A 27,290-nucleotide genomic window follows, 5' to 3' on the forward strand; every position below is an offset into this window, starting at 1 on the left:
TCGCGATCAGAGTCAGGCTACTTTTACTAATACTTCAGGGACCTACGAAAGTTTCCTTCCTTTCCTCCAATCTCGTCTGTCTTAACCTGTGTAACCCCTTTTTGACTTCTAATCACCCCATATACTCAAATTTCACTTAAGTTATCCCAGGTTCTCATTTAGTCTCCATACCTACATTTGTGAAAAAAAAATTCTTGACATACTTCCCAGGGGGGTCACCCATCCCAGAATTGCTCTGGTCTTAGCACGCTTAACTTCGAAACCTTCACGCATTTTGACACGTTAATGCTAATATAACTGCGTCATCTACCTCACACGACCTTTGTCACGTAATTTAGGGCAGATCGGGATTTTAGTAAATTTCCGGAAAGTTTTCGTAACGGGTCCCACCCCGGTCTAGACCATACAATTATCATATCGCTCTTCTAAATCCTTAATGTCTATTTCCATTTGTATATACATATAGCTGTCTCAAATGGTCGTTTCTTTACTTTTACTAACACCCAGAGGGAAGAAATCACGCAATATAATAGAGTATGAATCTATCAATACACATATTTTTCAAGAAAAGATTAATGATATACCTGGGTCCACGTTTGGTGCCACTTCTGGGTCCTGCCGGGTGGTCAAAGCATATACGCGGTTCGAAGGACCGCTAAAACTGGGAGCTCCGCTCCGACCTCTGCCGCGACTCGCTGGTGCCGGCATACCTCGCCCGTGGGGCGCATGGCTACTGAAGGAGAAAATGAGTCGGTAACTGACCGAGTAGGCTGTGCTGAACCTGAACCGCCCCTGTACGGGCACTCCCTCATAATGTGGCCCTGACGGCCGCACGAGAAACAGGCACCGGTGGCGAGACGACACTCTCCCGGATGACGTCTGCCACAATGGGGACACTGAGGCATAGATAGCCCCGCCTGACCGAACCCTCTGCTTTGTTGCGAATCCAAGGCCCTAGAACTCTGGCCCGCTCCGCACGGCCCTCGCATCATCAAAACGTCCGCCGGCGAACCGTGTTCCCCGCCCGACGGAGGAGGACCTACCGGATCGCCGAGGCCATCCGCCTCGGGAATCTCCGGTACCCCCGCCGACCTCGGCCCTTTTTGGGCCGCCTCCCCGTCATAATCTCTACCGATCGATCCTCCTTATGCCGGTCCTCTACACCCTGTGCATAGGCCTGTAACCGGGCGATGTCCATACCAGTCTGCGCTGCCATCGCCATGCAACAGTCAACCAAATAGGGGTCCAACCCCATCACGTACCGGTGCATTCTGTCCTCCATATCGGCTACGATCGTCGGCGCATATCGGGCCAGAGAGTCAAACTCCAAATTATACTCACGAACACTCCGACCCCTCTGCTTTATCTGCAAAAACCGATCAACTCTCGCCCGTCGCAGCTCCGGTGGTAAAAAGTGGCGGAGGAAGGCAGCCGTAAATTCATCCCATGTGGCTGGGGGAGCACTCTCACCCCTGGACAGCCCCCAGGACTCATACCAATTAAGGGCGACATCTCGTAACCTGTGTGCGGCAAGCTCGACGTACTCGGTCTCCGAAGCCCCGACTCGCCTCAACGAGCGCCGCATCCGCCGGATAAAGTCGCGGGGGTCCTCGTCGGCTTAGACCCAAAAACTCGAGGACCGCATGTCAGGAAATCACGAACTCTCAGGCTATCATGCCTGTCATCATCATCATCACCTCTCCGCCCGCGTCCGCGAGCCCGCCGCCACCATCGTCGTCAACGCCAGGCGTACCGCCTCCCTCAACGTCCCGTCCTCCGCCCCCGGCCGGGGAACGGGCGCCGGAGCACCGAGGGGCCCGCTCCGCCTCATCCGGTGGCGGAGTGGCCGAACCCTCCGACCGAAGTACAACACGGCGTAGCCGGGTACGAGCCCTAGTAACTCTCTCGGCTCCCGCTAGTCCCTCCCCGCCTCCCGCACGCTTGCCCTTCTGGGCAGCCGTCGCCTTCTTCGGAGGCATCGCTGAAAAATATAACAACCGATCAGAAAAGGGTCATCCTAATATCACAGCTCTATCGCACGATCTAAGATTCAAAGAATGGGTAACATCCTAAATGTCCTGTAGCCTCCTGTTTATAGATGTGGTGCACGACACACCGATAAACAGGACTCTACTAGACACGGCCTGCAGACATTCCGAGGACAAACCGCTCTGATACCACTTTTGTCACGACCCAACCCCGTAGGCCGTGACTCGCGCCCGAACTGGGCACCCGTACGTACCAAAAGCCAAAAATAGTAACTCAGGCATTAAAAAAAAATTCGGGCAGAGTTTCCTCTGTTTTTCTTACTAACCAAAATTTACCTGCGCACAGAAGATACCAACGAAGGCCACACCGGGCCAACATATCCATATATACATATATAGGCGAGCCGACAAGGCTGCCGCGGTGAATAAACCGCCCAAACATACAATACGTGCATATAGCTGTACAGATATCGCCACACCCACAGACATGTCTACAGGCCTCTAACATACATAACAGAATCAGAAGACGGGACAGGGCCCCGCCGTACCCAAATAAGCACATGTACAGAATGTATGACAGCAGAAGTATATACCAAAAGTACAAGCTCCGGATCAAGGGGAGCGACTCCAAACAGCAGAACAGATATCCTACGCTGGTGGCGTATCACGCGGCGTCGTACCGCGGGCATGTAGCGCAGCCCCCGAAGAACAGGGGGTCAGTACGGAAGTGTACCGAGTATGTAAAGCGGAAAAGTAACAAGCACAATCATAACCAAGGACAGGAGTGCAGAAACATAACAGACGGAGCTATGGTTAGAATCTGAAGTATAAAAGGTAATACCTTGTCCGAGACCTCAGAAAACCTAATGCATATCAAATCATATAATGTCATGCAAACATATATCGTGTCCCGGCCCTCTGATAAGGGACTCGGTAAGTGAAGTCATGCATAACAAAATCATGTATCCTGTGTGCAGATGACGTGTCCCGGCCCTTATTAAGGGACTCGGTAATATGAAATCATATCTGTCAAAAATCATATATCATGTATACATAACGTGTCCCGGCCCTCTACTGCGGGTCTCGGTGAATGATAGTCATGTGCCGTCCTGGCCACCATCCCCGTATCGTCACATCATAGCCATATACAGATAACGTGTCCCGGCCCGCAAGTACGAGGGACTCGGTGAATAATGCAAAGAAGTGCGCACGAGAACATGTCCCCGGCCCGGCTCAGTGAAAAGACATATCATAACTTGCACGAACAGAGTAATGCAGAAACACATGCATATAAGTCCAGACTTAATAGACAAATCAACAATAAGTCATAATTCGTACCTTTCGGATGTCGTGTCGGATTATATCAAAAAAGAATTTTTGAGATTGTTTGTACGAAGCAAATATATCACAGGGCTCACGGAGTATTCAGAATGATCGTTCTCTAACAAATGGAACAATTCAAATGACATATCACTACAAAGAAATCGGACAACGATATATATATATATATATATCCTTTTTGGGGATGGCACGATTACTTATATCGAATCATGTTTCTAGGATCATAACACATATCAAAATATATCATGGATTCGTCGTATTTATCATTTGACAACGGTACAATGATCACAAGATTCCTTTAAGTATTGTATAGAAATAAATCAATTAAAACCATAGTAAGAGGTCTCGGAGTCTGTGGGCCCACCTCTGGTAAATCGAGGTGGTGAACTCAAATTGTGGGTCATAAACCTTACGGAATCATTCATGAGAGTTGTGAGACAATCCGAGTCCATTTGTGAATACTACATACATGCAAGTCACTTTGATGACGATTTGTAAAGAAACTAGTTCAATTGTACTGAAAGAAATGGGGCCAATTTCAATTTCGGACTTCGAGAGACAGAGTCATATCTAAGGCTCGCGTCCGAGCCTAATACGTTTAGAACATGCCAAAGAATGAAAGGGGAGACTTTACATACCTTCTTTGCCCTTTACGCTTACCAAAACTCCAATCCCGTTTCGTCAAAAATCTGCAAATGGTCACTTTTACCAATTAGCGATTTCAATCCTTTAGAACTTAAATCTTATCTTATACTTTTCTTCAAAAATTTGGGCAGCATCTCCCCTATACATGTGGCATCCCCGAGAATTTAACTCGGCCAGAACAATCAACAACAACAACAATCGCTACAAATCACAATATAACACAACTAGTCTTCTTTTCGACATAATGCAATGATTTTCATTTCGACTTCACGTTTTTCAAATCAATACCAACATGCTCTCATTCATTACTAATCAAGATCATTACAACATAATTCGGAAGCATTTCATAGCATTTCTACAATATGTTCTCAAGATATACAAATTATGCCAACTTTCCACCAAAGCCATAACTTATTCAATTCTTCTAATCTTTAACATACAAGTTCATAACGCATTTCCATCTTCCAAATTCATCAACATTAATCATAATTTGCACCTTAACCACTTCATTCTCATAATTTCATAAAATCATACTAAAACGACATAAGTTCCCACATTCCATTTCAAGGCGAACTTACATCATTTTACCTTCATTTACATTGCAAGGATCACAACAACATAACTAACATACAAAACAACATTAACCCATTTCCATTTCATCAACCCCTACCACACGGCCAATACCTTTTTTTTTTCCAACTTCAACAAAACTCATTTAATTTTCATTCTCAATATGAACTCCACCCTACTTACAACTGGAATACAACATAAATTCAACTCACCATAGATATACCACACACATATATATACACGGCCACATGCCACCTTACATACCTACTTTGCAAACTTCCATATTTCCATACTTTCTTCTTATTTCTACATACTAGAACATAGGCAAACCTTCATAACCTAATAAAAAGGAATGAATTCTTACCTTTTTCCACAATCTTCTTTACTTCACCAAGTTGCCAACTTGAAGAAATAAGCACTCTTCCTTCCAAAACAATTGCACCAAGTTGTAGAGGACCTTTAATTTAGTAGGATTATCACAAGATAATTATTTTTGGATCAAGATTTGGAGGGGTGATTTTTCTCAAGGCTTGGCCGAATGGCCTCTTTGTTGCTCCTCTTTTTGTTTCGTTTTTCTCCTTCTTGATTTCTTGAAGTTTCTTTGGATAAATGATGAATATACTTCCCTTTTTATCTTATTTAGCACATGGGAATTTAATTAAAAACCATGGGTTGGGCCTTGTACATGGCCGGCCACCCTCATCACTTGGGCCTTAATTTTCATTTTATTTTTTTTGAGCCCAATGGTTTAGAATCTTGTTTTTGTAATTCCCGAAACTAACTTCCAAAATTCCAATCTTGTCCTTAACCTTACTCAATATCTCCGCATCCATACTTCCATATCCGGCACACACACATTAAGTAAAATCCAAACATGACCTTATTCCTTACAAGTCAAGGTTACTTCTAAATTTTCCAAAGACGCAAAAATGCCGGATATAACACGTTTCTCCTCCCCTAAATACCTATATACCTGCCCCTTACAACACGGTGCCTGTATATTACGCGCAACCAACCTTCCAATCACCACCTTAAAACTACCAAGCTCTACCAAATGCCTTCCAATCACCTCCTCCAAATTACCAAAATTCACAACCAAATTATCAAACTCCTCACCCATTTACCGTACCCTACAAAATAACCAACCCAATACCTACCAAAATCAGACACCACTAAATTCCTATAATGCGCCACGTCCGAATTTCGAAAAGAAACCCTCTCGGGTATTTACTCCGCTGATGGAATCTCGGACTGATTTATTCAAAAGATTAAGTGCAGCTGGGATGATCCAGGCGCTTCCTCCAAAGTTCATCGACCCAAAAAATCGATTTTACCGAGCTGACCAGACATGTGCCTATCATTCTAATGGTATAGGGCACAATACTAAAGATTGCATTAATCTCAAGTACAAAATACAAGACCTAATTGACCGGAAGGAAATTGTACTCCAAACGGCCCCTCCAAATGTGAACACCAACCCTCTGCCAAACCATGGCAATAGTGTGATTCACATAATTGAAAGAGAAGAAGATTGGGTCGCAGGAAGGCCCACAATCCATAATTCTGTGAAAGAACTTGAGTGTACAGTAGCGTCACTGTCTTTGCAAGAACGTCCGCAATTCAAAGTATTAATCCTTGCACCAATGACAGCACACATTGCTCAAGTGAGTCCAAAGACCACCCCACAAAGAGTTTGCAGTCCAAGTTGCTTCCGCACATGGCATTATAAGATCAGGAAGATGCTATACTTCTGAAGACCTGGTCCATGAGGCACCCCGAAGGGAGGGAAATCAGAAAATGACTATCACCAAACGAGAAGCTGAAGATTTACGTACCGAATGCAACCAAAGGAATACTCCATTATTGAGCATTTAAAGAAAATGCCGGCCCAAATCTCGCCATTGGCTTTGCTGCAAAGTTCACCTCAACACTGCTTGGCTCTACTAAAAGTGTTGGAGGAAGCTCATATCCCGGCTGGAACAAATAGTGAAAATCTAGCTGAAATGGTCCCTCATGTTATGGAGGAACATCAAATTGCCTTCACAGAGAAAGAGTTTCCCAAAGAAGGCATAAATCACAACAAAGCATTGCACATCACTATCATGTGCCGCGACAAAGTGGTAATCCGGGTATTAATCGACAACGGAGCAGGATTTAACATTTTTCTCGAGTCTACCCTGACTCAGCTGGGATATGACCTTGGAAAGGTTCGTCAAAGCCACACTAACATAAGAGCGTTTGATGGAGGACGTTGTGATGCTACTGGGGTAGTTGACTTGGACATTCAAATAGGGCCAGCTGAATGCACCACTGTATTCCAAGTCATGGAAATACCCGCCAATTATAACTTGCTTCTAGGAAGACCATGGTTCCACATGGCAGGAGTAGTACCATCCTCATTTCATCAATCTGTAAAGTTTGTCTGGGAAGGGAAAGAAGTGGTGGTCCACGGAGAAGCCATTATGCAAAATTACCCAGACAATTTTGTACCTGTCATTGAAGCCGCACCCAAAGGAATGGATTTCCATGTCATAGAGTTAGTGTGAACGACCCACATGATAGATTCCCCTGAAGTTCGCATGCCAGCAGTTTACAAAATGATTGTTGTCACTATGATCTTAAACAGGTTTGAACCCGAAAAAAGTCTGGGAGAAACCTGCGGGGCATCACCAAGACCATTCCTATTCTTCAAGATAATTTTTGCTTTAGGCTTGGTTACGTCCCAGCAGAAGAAGAGACACCTACCAAGAAGAAACAAGAGGTTGCGGATCTTTGCAAACCCATTCCAAATCTGTACCAGTCATTTACCCATAGAATGCTAATGCCTGGAGATGCTAACATTGAAGAAGGGATAAGGATACTATTCCAAGAGGAAGATTGCTCCGTGATTCTGGAAGAATGTGCTGAAGTTCCCACCATCAGAGAGGCAGAACCAGGCGAACAACTGTCCAACTGGACCTCTACCTCGCTACTAGCTTTTCGGTAGAGAAAGGATGAATTTATTTTTGAAAATGGGGAGAATTGATTGAGGCCCGATTTCTCATCCTTTTGTAACTTACATACCTCGTAATGTTTTCGAAAACGAAAATGGCTTGATCTAAGTCAGGACCACAGTTTGTACTTCTCAATAGTTTAAATTAATGAAAGCCTCGCTTTATTAACTGTTTTATTTGTCACATGCATTTATACTAACATATTTTGCCTTGAATTTCTTTTCAGTAATAAAAATAATAAAGCAACCTTAAATGTCATGATATGTTGCAAAATGAATGATTTGGGTAGCATAGAGGAATAAGAGTATGAGGAATACAATGAGACCACAATGCTACCCGAGGGTCTCACAGAGGAAGTAAAACAACTAGAAGATGAGCAGAAGCCAAACATGGATGAAGCAGAAGCCATAAATCTAGGTGATGAGGAGGATGTCAAAGAAACAAGGATAAGTGCACACGTAGAGACTCCTTTAAAAGAAGAATTGATAAGTTTACTAAGGGAGTACGTGGCTATCTTGACATGGTCATATGCCGATATGCCAGGACTAAGCACCAAAGATAGTATTCCACAGGCTACCCATCAATGAGGGTTTTGCTCCTGTAAAGCAGAAAACCCGATAATTCAAACCGGATCTTAGTGTCCGAATCAAAGACGGAGTGGAGAAAAAGATTGAGTCGAGGTGGTGGAAGTGACATCATACCCCACATGGCTAGCCAATATAGTTCCGATACCCAAGAAAGACAGCAAGATAAGAATCTGCATGGATTACTGAGATCTTTACAAGGCTAGACCAAAGGATAATTTTCCACTCCCGAACATCCACATACTTATAGATAATTGTACCAAGCACGAGCTACAATCATTTGTGGATTGTTTCGCTAGCTACCACCAGATCTTAATGGATATAAAGGATGCCGAGACGATAGCCTTTATCACCCCATGGGGCGTGTACCATTATAGGGTAATGCCCTTCGGCCTCAAGAATGTCGGTGCAACATACATGAGAGCAATGGCTACCATTTTTCATGACATGATCCATAAAGAGATTGATGTCTATGTAGAAAATGTCATTACCAAGTCAAAGGAAAGTTCGGAGCATACCACACATTTGAGGAAATTCTTCGATAAGCTCCGAAAGTTTAACTTGAAGCTGAATCCCGCTAAATGTGCGTTCGGAGTACCGGCCAGAAAATTAGGATTCATAGTCAGCCAAAGGGGCATAAAGCTAAACCCGAAAAAGATCAAAGCAATCCAAGAATTACATCCTCCCCAAACTAAGAAAGAAGTCATGAGTTTCCTAGGATGACTGAAATACATTGGGTGATTCATAGCTCAATCTACCATCATTATGGAGCCCATCCTCAAGCTCTTGAAAAAGGACGCTCTTACAAAATTGACGGAAAAGTGCTAAGAGGCATTCGACAATATCAAGAAATACCTATCTAACCTACCGGTCTGGGTGCTACCAAGCCCCGGGAGCCCAATGCTGCTATACTTGTCAGTTGCTGAAAAAGCCTGCGGTTGCGTGTTAGGGCAACACGATGAAGAAGGGAAAAAAGAGCGTGCCATTTACTATCTAAGCAAGAAGTTCACAGCCTGTGAGGCAAGATATACGCTAGTGGAGAAAACCTGTTGTGCTCTAACTTAGGTGGCTCAGAAATTGAGGCATTATTTGTCTTCATACACCACTCACCTCATATCCAAGATGGATCCGTTGAGGTACATATTCCGCCAGCCCATGCCCATCGGAAAGTTGGCCAAATGGCAGATGATGTTAAGTGAATTTGACATCGTGTATATATCCCAGAAAGCCGTCAAAGGATAGACTTTGGCTGGCTTACTAGCCTCAACCCCAGTGGATAAAGAGCTCGAACCACTTCGCACCCATTTTCCAGACAAAGAGGTGTTGGCCATAGAAGAAGGAGCAACAGAATCTTATACTGGCTGGAAACTGTTCTTTGACGAAGCAAGAATTACAGAGGTTCCAGAATCGGAGCAGTCTTGATATCAGAAAATTGGCAACACTACCCCATGGCAGCCAAGCTCAAATTCTGATGTACCAACAACATGGCTGAAAATGAGGCCTGCATCCTAGGTCTCAGAATGGCACTGGATATGGACATTAATGAATTATTGGTCGTAGGAGATTCCGATCTGCTGATTCATCAAGTACAAGGCGAATGGGCTACCAAGAATGAAGAGATCTTACCATATGTGAACTTGGCACAAAGATTGTGGGAGAAATTTAGAAAGATTGAATTTCGGCATACACCAAATATTCAGAATGAATTTGCCGATGCACTGGCCACAATAGCATCAATGATCCAACATCCTGAAAGTAGTCACATCGACCCGCTAAGGATAAGTTTGAAAGAAGAGCATGCCCACTGCTACCACGTGGAGGCTGAGCTAGATGGCAAGCCATGGTACAACGACATCAAAATGTATCTGGAAAGACGGGAATATCCCAAAAGCATTACAAATGGACAAAAGAAGACCATCCGAAGAATGGCAAATGGCTTCTTCCTAAACAAAGAAGTGCTATACAAACGGACGCCGGATTTGGGTCTGCTTTGATGTGTAGATGCTAGCGAAGACTTCAAAGTTCTAGAAGAAGTACATGCCGGAACATGTGGACCCCATATAAATGGATTCGTACTAGAAAAGATGATTCTACGAGCTAGATACTATTAGATAACCATGGAAAGTGATTGTTGCAAACATGTGCAAGGGTACCATCAATGCCAAATCCACGGTGATCTAATCAAGGTCCCTCTAAGTGAGCTTAATGCTATGAGTTCACCATGGCCTTTCGTTGCTTGGGGCATGGATGTTATTGCACCCATTGAACAGCTTCAAATGGCCATCGGTTCATTTTAGTTGCTATTGACTACTTTACCAAATGGGTGGAAGCTGTAACGACCTATTTGGTCATTATTGCATTTTTACCATTTTTGCCCCCGCTCACTCTTCCCCGAGCCTTGTTAGTACTATTTTAATCTGCACAGATCGGTGGCATGGTTCCCTAGGCCTCATTTTGGGTTTTGGAATGACTTTTAGAAATTTTGGTCTTAATGCGAAAATCGTTTGACTCGAAGTTGACTTTTGGGTAAACGTACCCGTAATCGGATTATGACAGTGTCATTAGGTTTGGAGGGTGATTTATGACTTAGTGGTATCAATGGTTTGGTTTCTGAAGGGTCCGGGTGTGATTTGGGTCATTGGTTGAGAAACTAGTTAATTTAGAATCGGAGTTGACCACGGTCAACATCGGGTCAAGATGATCCCGTGTCGATATTCTGAAAGTTTCAATAAGTTTTCATAATGATTTTGGACATGTCCACAAAGTTTGGTTAAATTCCGATGAGTGTTGGATAAGTTTGGGTTGTATGGTGATTGTTTTCGGTTTCGACGTTAATTTGAGCATAAAGGATAGCATATTGAGCAAATGGCCTTTGATTCCTGTTTCGACTGAACTATTATATCCATATCGTAATTTTGGATCCATAGCAACTGAAATCATCAAGTTTCGACATCGTCTGAGGGGATTATGGTCATTTTACTAAGAATTGGGTTGCCAGATTTTTCAGATTAATTACGAAATTGCCACTGAATTCGTATTTAAAATCTGCACTATCCCAAATATTCAAACTTCCATATCTCCTTCATTATAAGGTCAAATAGAGTGATTCAAAATCCTAACTTGTCTGGAATTTCATGAAGAATCCATTGGAGGCATCAAAAGTGAGTTTTAGGATTGCTTGGCACAAGAAACGAGGCAGAACAGCTGGGTATTTTTGGCTATTAATGTGGCAGTTATTCTCGAACGAAGCGAAGAATGACAGCGGCTCTCTCTTCCTAGTAGCAGGCAAGGCAAAAAAGACCGATAGTTATAGCGACCCATAGGCGCGGGATGTACCTCGTGGGGGGGGGGGGGAGGGTGCGGCGGTCCCCTGGACATAGTCCTTTCAGGCAGTGGCTGTTTAGTCCACAGTCCATTGGATGGTCGGTGCAAGGCCAAAACTTGGAACACATTGATTCTGCTCATGGAGTTTTTCTCATCTTGAAAGTTTGGGTTTGGGAGAATTCAGGTATGTTCTTCAAGTTTCTTCCATGGGGTTAGGTCTAAACCATAATCTAAGTATTTTCCTTTGATTCATTCCCTTGGTTTAAGCTTTAATCCATGATTCTAAAGTAGGAAATTAGGGTTTTTCATGAAGAAGGTTTAATGGGTCTTTCTTGAGAAGTTCATCAAATTGATTAGACTTCCTAAGTTGCTTTAAATTATGAAATTGTTTAGGTTTATGCTAGATATGATGTATCTAAGGTTGTTAATCATATATCTTCCATTATTAGTGATGAATTCTTAAATTTAAGAGCTAGGATTTATATCCAAAATTGGGGGTTTTGGTTGAATTTCGAGATTGGATGAATCCTTGAGTTAATTTAGCAATTAATTGATGGTTTTTGATCATCTAGTGTTTAATTGGAAATTTTGCCCCCAAATTTCCCGTTTTGCCCTTGTGGGCCCCGTTTTCCCAAATTCTAGGGTTGGTTTTGACCTAATTTAAATGATAGCAATATAGGTATCAATCTTCATGATTTGTAATCTGGATTTTGAATATGAATAGACTTTCTTGATCTCGAGGCTCAAGGAAAGGAAAAGCTAAGGTGTGATTATTGGTGTTTTGTTGTTCGGCCTTCCAGGTAGGTTATGGCTTACCCTTGGTGAGACTTAGTATAGCGAAACATATATTTAGATTATGTTATTGGAGAAAGCATGTAAACCTTCGGGCATGAAGTTGGGTTAGATATTGTCTTAGGTTGGGCCCTGTTGCGTGATTGGGGCTAGCCACCCTGTTGTGTTGTGACTTGATTATTCTATTGTGTTGGCTTGATGCCATGTGTTGTTAGTAGATACTGAAATCTGTTGTTCCATCTTATTGTGATATTGTAGTATCTTATGGGTTGATGTTGATACGAGGATAGAGTTCTATATGACTTGTGTAATGTTTCACTATATTATTGGTGTACCCATGTTGGTACTTGTGATATTGATATTGTTGGCGTGCCCATGTTGGTACTTGTGAAACTGATATATTATTGGTGTACCCATGTTGGCACTTGTGACATTGATATGTTGTTGGCGTAACCATGTAGGTACTTGTGATATTAATCAGACTATTGATGTTGACACATGCATTGCACGCATTCTCATCCATTCATGATACACTGTTGATACTTTGATGATACTTGATGAAACACTGTGATGAGCTAGGCTCGGCTTTTACTTAAGTGAACGTGAGAGTCCGATATCCGATGTTCGTTCCAGAATCGTGGATTGAGTGAGTGCATGGACTCCGCGGGTCCCCCCAGAGTGGTGCCGGCGAGAACCCCCGTGGGCAAAGATCCGGGGTCTCGACTGTCTGTTGGGCAAAGATCCGGGACGAGTGGCACTTAAACTTCGTGAGTCACCTTGGGTTGTGCTATTGAGATGTCGATATTTCCGTCCCAAGTACATGTGTACACAGCAATTGCATGGCATTGCATTGCATTCATACATTATTGCATTGCATTGAATCATGGCTTATATTAAGATGATTTGGTGTTTTACTTGTCGTGTTGGTTTCGGATTGGACATATTGAGACTTGGTACATTTGGGATTAGATGCTCTACTTAGGTGATGACATGTAATTGGTTCTGATTATGTTCGGTTCATACTTGTTGATTTATCTGCCTATTTGCTTTATTATCTGAATTAAGTTAGCTATACTTAGTCGGCCGATGATACCTATCAGTATTGTGGTTTTGTATTGACCTGCACTTGCTGCATTCTTTTATAAATGCAAAATTCCAGGCTGGATCTACTTTTGTTTATCTTGGCTGACAGTCGCTCCGAGTTTTGCTTGAGTCTATAGGGTGAGCACGAGACGTCCGTCGCCTTAAAGATTCTTCTTATTTATATCTTATTTCCTATTCTGAGACATATTCGAACTTGATGTATTATTGATATTCCAGACTTGTAGAATTTAGTTACATGCTCTTGTATGACCAGATCAGATACTGGGGTGAATTTTATTTACTTCCGCATTTTCTTATTTATTTAATAATTATGAGACTTCGCTATTTTACTTCTTCTGCTATTTTCTATTATTTATGAATGTTGAGTTAAGGGTTTGCCTACCAAGGTGGGTGTCACGACCCAAATGAGGCTCGTGCGGGCACTTATCTTCGCACCTTGGTAGGCGAACCCTCTCGTTTATATAGCATTCCAATCACATTACCTTCAAATCATTAGGAAATTTAGGAATACAGCGGAATTTCATTTATAACTACTAACTCGAGTGTTTCATGATCCAATCAATACATATTTGCAGACTCAATACAATTTTCCCATGACCTGGTCTAGACTAATACAAGAGCGACTAAGTAAATTTCAGAATGACATCATATTCTAAGACTCAACCTCTAATCCCAGGATGAAATGGGAGGAGGCCTTCCAGATAAGCACCGCATAACTTTCGCATATACTTCGATCAATCACCTGAAACAATCTACACCCCAAAAAGGGTGTAGCAAGTGTAATATCAGTACAAACACGGGTATTGAGCAAGTATCATAGGCCGATAACGGTTAGTAGTACATATTGGAAAAGAATTCACGAATAATGAGGATAATCACCATATCAAATCACATATCCCAAAAGCAAAAGAGATCACAACTTCAATATAACTTAAGTCACAACTAATCTTTAATGAATTATAAGCTAGCCAAACCCCCATACAAGTTCTCAACGTCCTTACAATTCCTAAGTCGCTCGTTCGTGTTTTAGGAGCATGCTCTTTATTACGACACCTTTAGGTCCACCTTGCTTAACACAATATACTAATGGTTTTAGACTAATTTAACAGGCACAAGCCAACAATATAAGTCAAAAGAATCGAGTCCAAATGTTCATCATTGCCTATGTATAGCATCTATACCCCATATGATAAGTCTAAGTACTTCCGATCCAACCAATCACTACGTTAGAGTCATTACAATACGATTATCACAACAGAATCATCAATAACACAATCGTCACAATACAGTCATCACGACATCTTACTCAAGTCATAATGCAGTGCAATAATAGTATGAATGTGATGCCAGGCCATGCTATGCAAATGAGGTGTACATATGCACTCCGGACGAAAATATCGACGTCTCGGTAGCACAACCCAGCGTGACTCGCGAAGTCTAAGTGTCACCCATCCTAGATCTTTGCCAAAAAGACAGAGAGGCCCCTGGCTAATTGCTCACAGGGGGAGTCTCACCGGCACCACTCTAGGGGACCCGCGAAGCCCATGCACTAACAATCGATTCCGGAATAACATCGAAATCGGCCATGCAACAACGATGCCCAAATATAACCATCGGACATTGGCCTCCTCACAATCACTCAAAAGAGTTGTCAAATATCAGTTTCATAAATCAACAATACCGAAATTGAACCTCCAACATCAGCCTCCTCACAATCACTCAAGTAAAAGAGTTTATCAAGTATCAGTTTCATATAAACAATGATTTCGAAATGGATCTTCGGACATTGTCCTTTTCACAATCACTTAAGTACTCAATCAACGATACCGGATCATCACCGGATATCAGCCATGCATGATAAATATGAGAGAATACGTGCAATGCATATGTCAATCACCAATAGTCAATCTCAATATCACAAATACCACAACGGTTATGTCAATAATGTATCACATCACAATACCAACAGTGGGTATGCCAACATATATCAATAACGCAAGTACCAACAGTGGGCATGCCCACAATATATCAAAGTACAAATACCAACAACGGGTATGTCAATCCTATCCGAACTAGGACAACAAGTAGAATTTGATATCTACCAACTACACGTGGCATCAAGACAACACATTGAACAATCAAACACACATAACGGGATGGCTAGCCCCAACACATATCAAGTCAATCATTTAACATACGGTATTATCATTTCGCTAATCAACATATTTGCTTAGGATAAGAATCTTACTCTGCACTCGAGTCACTCGTCACCATTTAACTAGGACATCATTAACTACAAGGATTCATTTTGTATTCCCAGCTAGTGCTTAGATTTACTACAATAATCTCATCGATAGGCATAATTAGATTCCGTCCACTACTCCCAAGTCACATAAATCCACCGAAAATCAACAAAGCCACATCAATACCTAAGGAGTCTATAGGCCACGAGCCCGAACAAACATGTCACACATAACAATACCATCCTAAGATTCCATCCCATATCTCCAAATTCCTATACATGCATTCTCCATTTCTTTTACACAACAATACGGAAAACTAACCGAAGTCTACCAAAAGGAAAGCCGTAACCTACCTTATGGCTAAGCAGGTGCCACGAACATTTAACGATGCCTCAATTAATCACCACTGCGTAATCCATATGAAAAGCTCGGAGATAACCATGAGGCCCAAGAGTAGAATTCACCTTTAGGGCCCTTTTTAAGGACTTCGAAATTGCTAAGGCAGATATGGAATTTTATCCTACCTAAAAGTTCACTATCACAATGCTAGTTGGTCAATCAACCCTTATTTAGGACATTCATGACCATATCCAAGTACTAGTTTGGTCAAATTGACATTTTAGGCTTGTTTCAAGAAAACCCATTTCCAAGATCTAAAATAGAGACCCCTAAGTGTTTTAACGGGGTAGATGAAGGATTAGGTTGGGGGATCATGTTATGGTGATGAGGATAGGAAAATATCCCAAGGACTTTATATCAAGAAGGACAAAGGTTCATTAATTTGGAACTTAAGAGATTTGAGATTCCCATTTGTGACTCTAGACAAGGATTCATAATGAGAATCAATGTTGGGAGAATGGATAGAAGAGGTTAGGCGAATAACCTTTCCGAAGGAAGTATCATTTTTGGCTTCAAAATTACTCCAAAGGCGGCTGGACTCTCTAGGGTTTTGAGAAATGAAGTCAATTCTCGAAATGTCACTTAAATAGGTGGAATTCACTGTGCGAAACTGCCCCGAAGGTAGGTGTGCCACTGTAGTGGTACCGCCAGGGCGTCCAACACGCCGCAATGGCAGTTGAGGAGTCATATGCGGTAACCGCTATGGCAGTTGGTATACCGCCACAGCGTCATCGCTGTAACGTCCACGAGACTGCTGTAGCGATCTGGCTCTATTTGTTTGCTCACCCTTCTATTGCTTACTCGATGCGCACGATGATCTTGGTTTGGCTTGAAAGGTTTCCAAGATGCGAGAAGATGGAGACATCATTAAGCCCCATAGTTGTCGCATCCCTTAGAATTTCACAGTAACGACGAAACGGGTTGTTACAGTAGGAAAGGTAGGTGCCCGCACGACTTAGTGAAATTGGGTCGTGACAGAAGCAACGTCTCACTCTCACAAATCAGTAACAAAGAAAGTAGTAGCTGAATTCGCGCGAAACCACATCATATGCCGATTTGATGTACCCGAGTCCATCATAACAGACAATGGAGCAAATCTGAATAGCCATCTGATGAAGGACCTGCGAGCAATTCAAGATCACCCACCGAAACTCGATAGCCTACCGGCCACAAATAAACGGAGCCGTAGAAGCAGCCAACCAAAATATCAAGAGGATATTGAGTAAAATGACTAATAATCATAAAAGTTGGCACGAGCAGTTGCCTTATGCTCTACTGGGATACCGTATTACGGCCCGATTTTTGACAGAAGCAGCTCCCTACCTGCTGGTCTATGGAACTGAAGCACTCATACCTGCTGAAGTTGAGATATCTTCCCTGAGAATCATTTAAGAAGTAGAATTAGACAATGCTGAATGGGTCCGAGCTTGATATGAGCAATTGGCTCTAATTGACGAGAAAAGGATGGATGTCGTATGTCACGGCTATGTCATGACCCAACCCACGGGTCGTGCGGGCACCTACCATATTACTAATATAGTAGGCGAACCCTTATCAACTAACCCAACATTTAAACAGTTGCGACAACAATCTTTCAAAAATCGCAAAATTAAAGTAAAAGCTTCGTACAGACTTTGTTTTAAAATATAATAAAACTGAAAAGAAATTCTCGAGATCAAGTCTAGACACGTAGAAGAGCTCCTATAGTACAGGAAGACAAAATAAATGACCCAGCCTCTGCCTGGAGTGAGATGAGTGAGGTTGCACGAGAATGTCTGGTAAATACACACAGCGAAACTTCAACTAAAAATCTGCAACATATCTACACCCAAAAAAGGCATAGCAAGAGTAATATCAGTACACCACACGTACTGGTAAGCATCATAAGTCGACTAATATTAGTTCACGCAATACAATATAAAGTCAATAAGATAAGCAGATGAGTCAAAGAACCTCAAGATTCAAAATAAAGGTTATTATAATATCACCCCTTCTTTTCCACTCTCGATGTTCACTTCTTTTATTTCCAAGAATTTATAGGTATTCTACTAAATCACAACCGTTACCTCCCTTTCGTCCAACCTAGCAACACTCGTCTCCATGCTCATCGTATACTCTAACTTCTACCCTTTTTATTAATAAAGTTCACCTACTCACATTACTTACTACCATACGATGCACCTAGGAAAGTGAATCACCATCTGACGTTCAGCGCCACACTTCTCGTGTGCAAATCCCTTCTCTCCATCAAGACTCTCACGAATACATAAAGATGAAAATGCAATATCATCCATAGTAGAACACGCATGTATATCATAGAAATATGGGATATGCAAATGCGATGCAAGGGCCCAAACACACTGTACATACATGTTATCTGATATCATTGCTCAGTAGTCATGACCTGTAGTGGACCCATGGTGTCTATGTACCACTCGTTCCGGAATGCTCCTCGGGCCCGAGCACAAACCTCCACTCCGGAACGAACCTCGGACACGAGACATATCAACGTACCTCTCATTTTCGGAACTAACCCCCAACCATGAGCCCATAATCTACTTCACATATGTGCCTTTCCGTACCTCTTACAGAACAATGTTTCTTACCTTCTCAATATCATTCTTTCGGCACAAACCTCTTGTTTTCAAGGAAAAACAACCATAAGAATAATCAACACAATTGGGTATAAAGATCGAAATCACCCCCTCCTAGGGTTGAAAAAAGTAAACACGGATTAACCCCTCAGTGATAACAATAAAGACTTTCTATTAATAATGACTCGTTATTATCCTATCCATCAATTACACAATAAATTAGTCACATTAAAAAGAATGCCCATCCAAACTCCATGTCTGAAGACCTCATCATGCAGTCTCCCATTAACTCTAAAAGTATATATGATTCGCTAATGAAAGTCTAACTCAAATAAATCATAACCTACCTTGTTGACGAACAGCTAATCGAATCTCCATGAATTGCTCGTGTTCATGGCCTTCATCCGAATCCATAAGTGGTAATATTCGTAGGGAATGGTGCGGAGGAAATTAGAAAGGTTTCTTTTTCTTGCTGCCAGAGGGTTTTCTTTATTATAGGACCCTAGGAGCAGCCCTTAAGAGCCTTTTGTTGAAAGAGGACAGAAAATAAACTAAGTAATCAAAACGGGTTACTGCCGCGCGTGGACCGCTACGGTGGTCATTACGCCGCTATATCCCTACCGCTATGGCAATCCACTGACCGCTATAGTGGTCCGCGTCTTTTCCCTGGCCCGTAATTTGTAATTCTTTCCGAAATTGATTTTTTTTCCACTTTTAACCCTTAAATCACATCATAGAGCTTATTATTTATGATCCTAGACATAGATTGTTGGGCACAGTTTTATGGAATATTGAATAATGACCAGACGGGTCGCTATAGGTTAGCTGTACCGACAAAGGATGGCAAGAGCCTTCAACAAGCGAGTCAGGACTCGTCTTTTTCAAATTGGGAAATTTGTGCTGACACATCAATATGAATACAAAGGGAAGTTTTCACCCAACTGGCAAGGTCCTTATATGGTCCACAAAGTACTCTCCGGAGGAGCGGTAGTATTGGTAGAAATGGACGAAAAAGAGTGGCCAAAGCCAATCAACTCAGATGCAATCAAGCGCTACTATGCGTAAAGACAAAGTGGTTCAGTCTGTAATAGTACTTTTTTTTTGTAATCGTTATTTTATTTCCTTGTGTTAGCTATTCCCTTTTGCTTGTAATCGTTTTGTAATCGATAGGAAAGATCAAAACACTTTTTGTAATATGAACTATGCAATGACCTGATTTCCTCGCATTGGGATAAGTAGGCAGTCCATCAAGGACCCGGTCGCATTATTAGTAAAACCAAATAGTCCCTTATTCTTATTTCTTGAACTACGTTTGACCTGAATTCCTACTGCGACATGATACGTAGGCGCTCTTTGAGCTCGGTCACACCAAAAGAAAAACCCAAGGAACCCCACGGAAGCCTCAGAGATAGGACTTCACAAAGCAGCGAGGATTGCTGCCCTCCTAACTGGGGCAAATTTTTTGTGAAGATCTCAAAAATTTGCGCCATCAATCCGCTACAAAGAGTCAGCTAACCCAGAGTGTCAAACTGGGTCAAACACTTTGAGAAGCTCTCAAAATTCCTCATTTACTCAAAACTATAAATTGGGGCAGAAATTTTAAGGAGACCTCAAAATTTCCCGGAAGATTCGGCATGAGAATTCGTCGATTGAGATTTAAACTGGTGCAGAATTTTTGAGAAAAAGTCTCAAAAATTTAGCGTGATGAAGCGAAGAACCCCAGCCTCGGAAGTAGGGATCTCCCTCATTCAAAGCACATGTCATGACAATTAATCTTACTGCTTTCAAAATAATGCATTTATTTTTCTACAAATTAGATATCCTTATGGTAACATTACAAAAATGGTCTTTCCGCATAATGAAAATAAACTCATCTTTCGAATACCAGAGCCAAAAAGGGTTTCGAGCTCCGTAAAGCCAAGATGCAACAAGAACACGAATCATCGTTACACCGAAACACTTAACCGTCGTTCGTCCCTGAACGAGATAGGGTGAGGTAAGGGTGACCTTCCTGGGTACACCATGAGAAATAGGGTTTCGAGCCATTGCTATGGGGAAAGAATGAATGACAGAACAAAACAAAACAAAACAAAAACAAAAATAAAAATTTTCATTGCCACCGCTTTAGCAGCAAGAGGACCACTATAACGGCCAGAGGACCGCTACATCAGTACCGCTGCAACGGTCGAAATGCCGCCCGTGTACCGTCATCGGACAGAATCAAAAATAAAGGGAGTTCACCACTCCCACTTCACTTATTCCCCCATAACCGAAAAATATCTCCACTGCCCACGAAATTCCTCCCCCTTATACCTTTCTCAACCCCATATTTCCCTTCCCACTCCCTTATAACCACCCTACCCCCTTCCATTTACCATAATACTTACACAAATTATGAAAAAGCAAAGGTTTCCTCTATAACCCAAAGTTCATTTTTCTCTTGCCAGCCTTGCAGATCTCTCACCATTTCAATGTATGTGCTCTCCTTTACTGACCTATAACTTGTCTATGGCTTTTCATTTCGAAAATTTCATGCTTCACTTGCTAGATTAGGAAGAAATTCGATTTTTTTAAGACAAAAAAAAGGGTTTTTTGGTTCTTGGGGAGGGCAGTTCCTTGGATCAGGGAGGGTTAATTTACGTTCATAATGTCTTAGCAACACTTTATACCGAAGATCTGCTAAATATGGGTTAGTTTTGTGTTGGGGTGGGATGATTTGTAGTAGTGCAACTTTTGGTGTTCTTGCTCAAAATTTTGGTAACTATGGTAGTTGAAATAGCGTAGAACAAGTTATAAAACTCATGCATGCTATCATTCTACTTCATCCTTGACAAAAAAAGGGGAAAACCATGGTGTAAGTTTTCGGTTTGAAACCGGGTTGGGGTAGGAGTTTTTTGGTCTGGAGAAGGTGGACCGCTGCGGCGGTCCTTCCATCGCTACGGCGGTACCGCTGTAGCGGTGAGACCGTTGTTGGAAGTAGCCCATCAGGGTTAGAAGGTGGCCGCTATAGAGAGCCCGCTACAGCGACCAAGCACCACTATGGCGATGCCTTGGCTGCTGTAGCGGCCCTAATACCGCTATCGCGGCTTCGCTGCAGCAGCCATACTACCGCTACAGTGGAGCTGCTTCAGGCAGATTTGGATTTTTGGATTTTTCTACTATTTCATGCATGGTTTATCACCGCTAATTCCTTACGCTACACTATTCTAACTATTTTTCACTTTTTTTTTTGCTAACTCTCTTACTTTACTATGGAGGACCAACAACAACAAGGACCACTGGCACCCGCTCCCCCCCATACACCAAGTTCCCTAACCATACTTGTAAGAGGCGTTACATGGAATAGCAAACCAAGGGCCTGCTTCATGAAAGGGCTCTCATAATAGATCGGGTCGAAGTGCTAGCCCCAGAATTCTACCAAACTCTACACCGTATTGATTGGGGCCAGTTAGTCAAGGAGCCGGGAATATCAATTGTAACTGGGTCAGGGAGTTTTATCCTATGTTCCTTACTGTGGATTGGACTGTTCTAAGCCACAGATTACCATTCAAAGGGTTAATATAAAAGTGGGTGTTGAGGCCATTAATGCTATTCATGGGCTGCCTAACCCTCCACAGGATGAGCTTCGGGCCAACGACGTTAAAGGTAACGGGCCTTGGTTGGTGAGGATATTGGTACGAGAATTAAAGAGGAAGAAGGCTACTTGGGTTATCTCACGTTTGGCTATAAAGAGCAGACACTTTACTTCTGAGGCCGGAGGTGGTTAAACCTTGTTGCCCGGCGGGTTTACCCCTCGAGAGCAATACTACAGATGTCACTTACCCATGAGCCCTTGTGGTGGCTTGCATTCTGGATGGTGTGCCTGTGAATGTGGGTATGCAGGTGATCGAGGAGTGGCAGGGTTTTATAGCCAAGGTTGGCCCGAGCTTGATATTTCCCTCTCTGATTACCCATCTCTGCCGTAATGCTGGGGTGCCCATGGAGCATGGGGACAGCTATATGGAGTGCGGTGTCACTTTTGACCCTTTGAAGGTCAAGGAATTACAGGGCATGGGCAAAAGAAAGAGGACTGGCTCGGATGATAGCGAGGACAGCGGTGGGCCAAAGGACGAGAGTCACTCACAGACCCCGGGTACTCTGGAGCACATGGAGGCTGATATGGCTACTGTGAGGGAGGCCATGATGGGGTTTGCATGGCCTACCATAGTGGCCGGGTCGTCTAGTAGCGCTGCGGGTACTGGCTATTTTACTGCTGAGCAGATGAAGGGTTACATAGAGACCCAGACCAAGACGGGATGTTACACCCCGTAAGAGTTCGTGCTACTTGACTCAAGACAAGAATGAATGAGTTAAGAAAGTTCAAGTAAAGTTAATCGAGTTAGTAAGAATATCGTTATATATATGATTGCCTTAAGTATCCCGAGGTGACATGGTAACCTAAAGGATTTGAAATCGTGTTATGAGTATGTATACGAGGTAATGTGAGTGCCCTTTTAAAGTATTTGAGATTATTAGTAATGATATAGAAGATGGACAAAAGATATGAATATACTTTTGTGATTGGAGTTTTGTCGAAGCTTTGTGAGTTCTCTAGTTATGTTTAAGGTTATTGTGATTCTCCAGACCCTTTGAGATGAGTGTATGGATTGTTATGGATGTATATGAGTATGTATATGTATGTATAAGAGTTTACATGAGGGTTGGAAGAGGATTAGAAGTTAAACGAATCTAAACGAAATGAATCGGAATAACTTCAGTAAAATCTCGAACCCAATTTTAGCCCATATTGTTGGAGGCATATCTCCTAGTATATGAGGAGTTTTAAGGTGTTTCAAAAGCTTAAAATGAATTTTGTCAAGTCTACTTTTCAATGAAACAAACCTCTCATCAAAATGATATCGGGATAAGGGGTTATGGACGATGCAAGTTGGGCTGGCGGGGCGGCAAGCTGAGACCCGACCCAAACATTTATATTTCGGCCCATGAGGCCCATTAAACTTAATATATAAGTCACCACTTTGTCCTATATCACTTCATACGACCTAAAACAGATCCAAGACCCTTATGCTCTCTCCCAAACCCCCTTTCTAATTGAGCCATAATATAAACTAAATCCTAGCCCCTTGACATGAGATTAGTTAAAGAGAAGTTGTAGCCTACGTTCTCTTTGTGTTGTTAAGCAAGCAGCTGGAAAGAGGAACTAGATTCTTGAAGAATCTGATTGTTAAATGTAAGTTCGACCTCCTATTCATGTTATTAAGTTGGATTAAAGGTTTAACATGGTGTATACATGAAGGAAACGTTAATATACAAGCGATATACGGACTTAGATGTTATTGTAAGTTGGGGGCTGTTTTGTGATGATATTTTGGGGCTGTTTGGTATGATTTTCGTGGCTGTTTTGTGATGATATTTTGGGGCTGTTTGGTATGATTTTCGTGGCTCTTTGTGTTGTTGATATTGTTGTGATTATTTTGGGTTGTTGGCGAGTTGGGACGGAGTAAGAAAAATAAGGGAAATGTTGCCGGATTTTCGTTAGATTGTTTGTTAGCTTACAATGAGTAGTAAAGAATGACTTTCAACTAATTGTGGCGTAATTATTGCCTTGTTATAGATTACAAACTTGGGCAGTAGATTTTGGATGAATAGATGCGCTTCAAGGTATTTTAAGGCTATCCCTTTCTTCCATTTTGGCATGATCCTTATCATATGAACGAACACAGTGAGCAAACGAGTTCCAAAGACTCTATTCTTAGATAGTGTAGAGATATTTATATCCTTGGCCTCCTATGTTTTATGTCCATAACTCCTAGAGACTTATCATATTAGCTTCTTATGTCACCAGAGGAGTTCAAAGTATCCTTTTTCGAGTTTTACATGCATTTTTATATATTATATTATATATGGATCGGGCCGTACATTTCTCTGCACTATTATATTATATATGGATCGGGCCGAACGTTCCTCGGTACTATTATATTATATATGGATCGGGATGTACGTTCCACAGCACTATCAGTTATATTATACTCTATGCCTATCATACGCCATGTAGCCGCCCGCCTATGTAGTTACACAAATATTCTCAGATGTTAGCCACAGATGCATTCAGTTATTGAGACTGGTTTTCATGATTCATCTGTACTTGATGTTCTTATGCTTTACATATTCAGTAAATTTTCCGTACTGACCCCCTTTCTTTGGGGTCGCGTTTCATGCCCGTAGGTACGGACACTCGCCTTGGGATCCTCCGGCCCAGACTTCGTCGTCGTCGGAAAGCTCCATTGTTCCGGAGCTTGAGTCGTTTTGGTACAGATCCTTTGATCTAGACTTATGCATATCCAGGGGTACGGCGGGGCCCTGTCCCGTCATATTCTACCGTTATACTCTTAGAGGTCTGTAGACATGTGTGGGTTGTATATATGTTTTTGGTCAGCTATACCGACGTAGTTTGTTTTGGATATCCCTGTATATAGTGGCAGCCTTGTCGTCTTGCATATTTTGTTATGTTTTGGTTAGTTGTGACTCCTCAGGAGACAGGTTCATTCTGCTATATGACACTATAAGTCTACAGTATGCTTTTACAAATTTCGATATTGTCCTTAGTTTCAGTCTGATTATATCTAGCAGGTTCGTATACGAGTGTCCAGCTCAGGCACTGGTCATAGCCCATCGGTTTGGGTCGTGACACAGGAGAGGCTGTGGATGCTTTACAGGGCGCCTATAGATCTTTGTCTTAAGTCCATGTGGATCTCTGGGATGACTTGAACAAGAAGAAGAATAAAAAGAAGAGACAGACTCGGGACAAGCTTTTTGTGAAGATGTGGAAAGGCATCAAGAGTCTCTTAAAGGCCCTGGTCCCGAAGGTGAAGCCTCCCAAGGTGGCTCCCAGAGGTGCCTCCCGCTCTTTCCTCGAGCCGAGCCTGGACTTGGGCAAAGGAGGACTCTAGTGACTCGCAGAATGGTGGCGATGAGGCGACTAGCCGATGAGTGGCTTAGAGATCCTTTCCACTCCCCCTTTTATCAGCTTTGGTTAGCACTTGCCCTGTAGGGCTTTGATGTTTAGAAAATTTGCTTGCTTTTTGCTGGTTTTGGCATGTTTGGCTAATCGTTGTTTTTGTTATTTTAGAGCGGGTGCCCCGATTTAAGGGCACTCGTAAGACAATTGCCCTAGTTGAATGGATATTTTAATGAATGTGTTTGCTTTGGAAACTGATTTTTCCTTGACACTTTGAGGAAACAAATAGGTCGGCAAAACAGGGGAGGAAGAAAATGCTAATGGTCAGATGGCACCGCTATGGCGGTCACTAGACTGCTGCAACGGTATCGCTATGGCGGTGAGCACCCCACTATAGCGGCCTTCGCAGAAACTCTATGTCTGCTATAGCAGTCTAATGCCCGCTATAGCGATCTCGCTGTAGCGGTCCCTGTACCGCTACAGCGGTGCTAGAGTGCCAGTGGCTGAAATTTTTTCGGTACTTCAGCTCAGATCGCGTAAGGGTTTACTTAATTACTTAGCACGTAAAAACATAGGTTCCACCTACGAGTATGAATGCGCTATTTACTTCGCTAATGGTCCCAGAATAAGCACCCAGTCTACAACACCAACATTACTACAGAACTTTCACGTGGTCACACAATTAATCACGCACCTACTTATAGAAGGTCTTCCTTGAGTCGAAATAAAGATATACCAATTGGAATCGACAGATACCAATTAGCCCGACAAGATACCAATTGGAACCATCTAGATACCAATTGGATCCAACTAGCAGATGGCATATTGTGGTGGCACGATATAATGAATGAAGAGAAACTTCTAGATGCCCTATATCCTCTTACGGATGGGTATGGACGTCATCATACCATTCCACAAGACTCTACTAGACATTTGCTCTTGCACTTGTGAGATCGGTAACCTAGGCTCTGATACCAACTGTCACGACCCAACCCACGGGTCGTGCGGGCACCAACCATATTACTAACCTAGTAGGCGAACCCTTACCAGCTAACCCAATATTTTTGCGACAACAATCTTTCAAAAATCGCAAAATTAAAGTAAAAGCTTCATACAGACTCTGTTTTAAAATACAACAAAACTGAAAAGAAATTTCCGGGATCTGGTCTAGACAGGTACAAGAGCTCCTATAGTACAGGAAGACAAAATAAATGACTCAGCCTCTGCCAGGAGTGAGATGAGCGAGGCTGTAGGAGAATGTCTGGTAAATACACATGGCGAAACTTCAACTAAAAACCTGCAACATATCTACACCCAAAAAAGGCGTAGCAAGAGTAGTATCAGTACACCACATGTACTAGTAAGCAACATAGGTCGACTAAGATTAGTTCACGCAACACAATATAAAGACAATAAGATAACCAGATAAGTCGAAGAACCTCAAGATTCAAAATAAAAGTTATTACAATATCACCTCTACATTTCCACTCTCGATGTCCACTTCTTTTATTTGCAAGAATTTACAGGTATTCTACTAAATCACAACCGTTACCTCCCTTTCGTCCAACCTAGCAACACTCGTCTTCACGCTCATCGTATACTCTAACTTCTACCCTTTTTATTAATAAAGTTCACCTACTCACATTACTTACTACCATAAGATGCACCTAGGAAAGTGAATCACCATCTGAAGTTCTGCACCACACTTCTCGTGTGCAAATCCCCTCTCTCCATCCAGACTCTCAACGAACACAT

Source organism: Lycium ferocissimum, chromosome 12 (genome assembly GCF_029784015.1).
Source record: "Lycium ferocissimum isolate CSIRO_LF1 chromosome 12, AGI_CSIRO_Lferr_CH_V1, whole genome shotgun sequence".
In the NCBI taxonomy this organism is placed as follows: domain Eukaryota; kingdom Viridiplantae; phylum Streptophyta; class Magnoliopsida; order Solanales; family Solanaceae; genus Lycium; species Lycium ferocissimum.